This window comes from Mus caroli, chromosome 18 (assembly GCF_900094665.2).
Source record: "Mus caroli chromosome 18, CAROLI_EIJ_v1.1, whole genome shotgun sequence".
Taxonomy (NCBI): Eukaryota; Metazoa; Chordata; class Mammalia; order Rodentia; family Muridae; genus Mus; species Mus caroli.
In genome coordinates, this window is record NC_034587.1 from 86,063,767 (window position 1) to 86,068,790 (window position 5,024).

Below are 5,024 nucleotides of genomic sequence, written 5' to 3' on the forward strand. Positions count from 1 at the left end.
CTTTCTCCTGACTCCTAAAAAGCATTCCTTCTTATCACATCACATGTGGGCTTTTGCTTCTAAATGTTTAAAATATCACAGTCTGGTTTCCTCTATGTCTCTGCTCTACAACTCCACTTTCTCTTGTGCACAAAGCTGTTTGTTGAGCAGCATCTGTAATTTTTTTTATCTGCCATCATTCAAATATTCCTAAGACATGTGTATTCTGAGATAACCTGGCCTTCCTAAAACATGTCAAGGTACATTACTGGTCTGTTCAGAGAACTTTTCAGAGTAGTACCTCCTTCTCTCATCTTCTTTAAACAAAAGTCAAATCACCCTTACTTTCATCAATATAAATGTGGGCCACAGTACAACTAGGTTTTACAGAAGAGCCTTCTTCCAGGGCATCAAGATCTTAAGTAAGGCTCCATTCCTACAGATGAAATGTTAAGGTTTCATTTTTCAAGTGCACTGGAACAAAGCAGAAATGTAATCTAAAAACTCTCAGAGAATGCTGTTTCCCTGACTACAGAGGAGCAGGACTGTTAATTATGCAAATTTATTCACTTTTGATCCTTTTGAAGTATATTTTTTCCATTTGCAACACTTTGGAATGTAGCTGGAAGCTTGTAATGGTGACCTGGCTCTAATAACTTTCTCAAGATAATGCTGCACTCTTGGTGATTTATTACAAGAAAGCAAGAAAATCAGTTTACATTAGAACTAGTGTGGCCTTTACCTATGCTTCTCCTTTATCTTTTATGGAATTATAATCTTGGAGATTCTATATACTTTCTGGTTTGAACAGTTTCATGCAGGTGAAAATATGGTAAGATAAAAAAACATAAAGATAAAAGCAGAGTACTAACAGGACTTTTAGGTTTGTTCACCTGGTGTGAAATATTAGGTCATATTTTGATCATGAGAAAGAGAATGCCAGTTTTGGGGAGATATATATAACCTGTGTTCTTTGACAGATTTTTTTACTTCCCAGAGCATGCACACACACACATACACAAACACACACACCTTCATACATGTGAGTATGTGAGTATAAGAACATGTATTTAGAAAAAGAAATAGATATACCATTTCATTTCATAACTAATTCAGTAAATGTATGTAAGCGAACTGCTAGTTATGTGTTGCAGTAAATCTCCAACCCAAATATGCCCCAGAAATGAAAGAACAACTCAGTTAATATGAATACATGCTGTGTGCCGAGATAGGGCAGATCTACAGCTACATTACCATCTTCCACGTCTTATGAGACCCCTTAGAACTTGCGGTTTCTCCAGGCCATGTCATTCTGCTCTGCTTTTCTTCTTCCTCCTCCTCTGTGTCCTTTCTCTTTCTCCCATTTTCTCCTTCTTCTCTCTCTCCACCTTCCTCTCCACCTTCCCTTTATCTGCCCAATCTTCAGCTCTCCTTTATTTTACAAATTATGGTGAGAAGCAGGTTTACAGGAAATCACCTGAGTGCTGACTCATTCCTTGTTCCCAACCCCTCACTGGAGAACAGAATTAACATCAAATATAATTAGTCCCAGGACCCAACAGGGATGACATTAGCTGAAATGCCCAATAAAGGGGAGAGAGAACCTGTAGAGACCATATCTAGCGGTTACCCTTGCCCCCCGGTTAGGGAATAGGGACACCTACCCTTCTCAAAATTTTAACCCAGAATTGTTACTGTGTGATGGAAGTACAGGGACAAAGAGTGGAGCAGAAACTGAAGGGAAGGCCATCCAGAGACTGCCCCACCTAGGGATCCATCCCATATACAGCCTCCAAACCCAGACACTATTGCTGATGCCAAGAAGTGCTTGCTGACAGGAGTCTGATATGGATGTCTCCTGAGAGACTCTGCCAGAGCCTGGCAAATACAGATGCAGATGCTTGCAGCCAACCATTGGACTGAGTACAGGGACCCCAATAGAAGAGTTAGGGGAATGACTGAAGAAGCTGAAGGGGTTTGCAACCCCATAGGAAGAACAACAATATTAACCAACCAGACCCCCCAGAGCTTCTAAGGACTAAACCACCAACCAAAGAGTACATGTGGAGGGACCCATGGCTCCAGCTGCATTTGTAACAGAGGATGGCCTTATCTAGCATCAATGGGAGCGGAGGCTCTTGGTTCTGTGAAGGCTTGATGCCCCAGAATAGGGAAGTGCTAGGGAGGTGAGGCCTGGAGTGGGTGAATAGGTAGGGAAGCACCCTCATAGAAGCATGGGGGAGGGTTGGGATAAGGGGTTTTCAGAGGGGAAACTAGGAAGGGAAATAACATTTGAAATGTAAATAAATAAAATAACCAATAAAATATTTTTTAATTTTTTTCTGTACTCACTAATAAGTAGATATTAGCCCCCAAAAAAGAAAAGTACAGAATACCCAAGATATCACAGAACTCAAAAAGGTCAACAAGGTGAAGTGCCCAAGTGAGGACACCTCAGTCCCACTTGGGAGGGAGAAGAAAGCAATCACAAGAGAAAGGGAAGGAGAGAGTGGGGGAGAGAGGGGAACCTGATCTGGTGTTCTGATATTCAGTGAGAGAAAAGGACTGAAATCTCTGAGGACCAGCAGAAAGAATTGAAACAGGCAGGTTAGAGGGACCCTTCAAAATGCACCAGAGATGTGGAAGGTGAGAGACTCTCAGGACTCAAAGGGAGAGAGGGACCTTAGATGAAATGCCAGACAGTAGGGAGAGGGAACTTATAGAGCCACCTCCAGCAGGAAGACAGGGCATCAAATGAGGGAAGGGGGCCATCCCACAGTCACAACTCTGACTCATAATTGTTCCTTTCAGAAAGAATTACAGGAATGGAAATGGAGAGGAGCCTGAGGAAAAACAGGTCCAGCAGCAGGCCCAAAGTGGGATCCAGCTCAAGGGGAGATTCCCAAGGCCTGACACTATTACTGAGGCTATGGAACACTCACAAAAAGGGACCTAGCATAACTGCATTCTGGAAGACCTAACAAGCAGCTGAAAGAGTCAGATGCAGATAGGTGCACCCAACCAATGGACAGAAGCAGCTGACCCCTGTTGTTGAACTAGGGAAGGCTGAAAGAAGCTGAGGAGAAGGGCAATCCTGTAGGAGGACCAGCAGTCTCAATTAATCCGGACCCCCAAGATCTCGCAAACACTAGACCACCAGACAGCATACACCAGCTGATATAAGGCCCCCAACACACATACAGTAGAGGACTGCAGAGTCTGTGTTTATTCAGAGATAATGCACCTAACCCTCAAGAGACTGGAGGCTCCTGGGAGTTTAGAGGTCAGGTGGGGTGGGAGTGGGGACATCTACGTGGAGACAGGGGATTTGCTCAGGATGTGTGGGACGTGGAACAGTTGGAGGGTGGATGGGGGGAATAAAATATGGAGTGTTAAAAATTAAATTTTTAAAAATTTTAAAGTTCCTATAATCTCCTTTTAATGACCATACATTCTGTCTACTAGAAATGCAGTTACAGTGGATTACTTAGTCATTCTTATACATATTACTGCTTGATAAAAGATAATTACAGATCGGGTCTCCAGTGCACAGCAGCAATCAGGTGGCCGAGACCTTCCAGCAGCCCGATGGCCTTCCCTAAGAAGAAACTCCGGGGTCTTGTTGCTGCCACCATCACTCCAATGACCGAGAATGGAGAAATCAACTTTCCTGTCATTAGTCAGTATGTGGATTACCTGGTGAAGGAACAGAGGGTGAAGAACATTTTCTTGAATGGCACCACAGGAGAAGGCCTGTCCCTGAGCGTCTCTGAACGTCTCCAGGTCGCGGAGGAATGGGTTAATCAAGGGAGAAACAAGTTGGACCAGGTGGTGATTCACGTGGGAGCACTAAACTTGAAGGAGTCACAAGAACTGGCCCAACATGCAACAGAAATTGGAGCTGATGGCATTGCTGTCTCTGTGCCTTTCTTTTTCAAGTCATAGAACAAAGATGCCCTGATAAGCTTCCTGAGAGAGGTGGCAGCTGCAGCCCCTACTTTGCCATTTTATTACTACCACATGCCTTCCATGACCGGGGTAAAGATCCGAGCTGAGGAGCTGCTGGACCGGATTCAGGATAAGATCCCCACCTTCCAAGGACTGAAGTTCACTGACACAGACCTCTTGGATTTCGGCCAGTGTGTCAATCAAAATCAACAGCGACAGTTTGCTTTGCTCTTTGGGGTGGACGAACAACTGTTGTGTGCTCTGGTCATGGGAGTCACTGGAGCAGTAAGCAGTACCTATAACTACCTGAGAAAAAAAGACAAACCAGATGTTGAAGGCTTTTGAACAGGACTTGGCTTCAGCGCTCAGTTACCAGTTTCGTATCCAGAGATTTCTCAACTATGTGATCAAGCTAGGTTTTGGAGTGTCGCAAACCAAAGCCATCATGATGCTGGTCTCTGGGATTCCAATGGGCCCACCACAGCTTCCTCTGGAGAAAGCCACCCAGGAGTTTACTGCTAAGGCTGAGGCCAAGCTAAAGAGCCTGGATTTCCTTTCTTCCCCTAGTGTAAAGAATGGGGAAGCCTTTAGCTAGTGCCTGATAAGTCTGGGTGCGTAAGCTTAGACTTATCTATCTTCAATAGTACATTCTTTTCTCAGGGACCTTTTTAGGTGAATTTGAACCAATCTTTCTTTTAGCAAGTAGAATCCCACACCAACCAAGAAATATCAATTATGAACCTAAACTTTTTTGTTATAAAGGAGTCACAAGCCCTAAGTCATTCATTTTGTAAAATTATTATAGAGAAATCTCTACTTATACAGATGCAATGGAACCAAGTGAAAATTGTAATATTAATTGCTGCATTAGTTATATTATTGCTGAATAAATTTCACCTGCCTTTTGGGAGCAAAGAAAAAGATAATTACAAAGGCAAAAATGTGGCTTATCAGAAAAATACAAAATTTCCTTCTTAAAATTAATTACAAAATTGATTTCACAAGAAAAGTTGGTGGAACATTTCCATGATCTCAGTTTCAATTTCACTGTATTTTCCATTATAAAATTAGATTAACTTTTATCCTTCTGTAACACC

General features: G+C 42.8%; 1 pseudogene; it reads left to right on the forward strand.

Moving 5' to 3' along the window:
• Positions 1-3,555: 3,555 nt before the first annotated feature.
• Positions 3,556-4,522, forward strand: LOC110285180 (annotated as a pseudogene).
• The last annotated feature ends 502 nt before the right edge of the window (positions 4,523-5,024 follow it).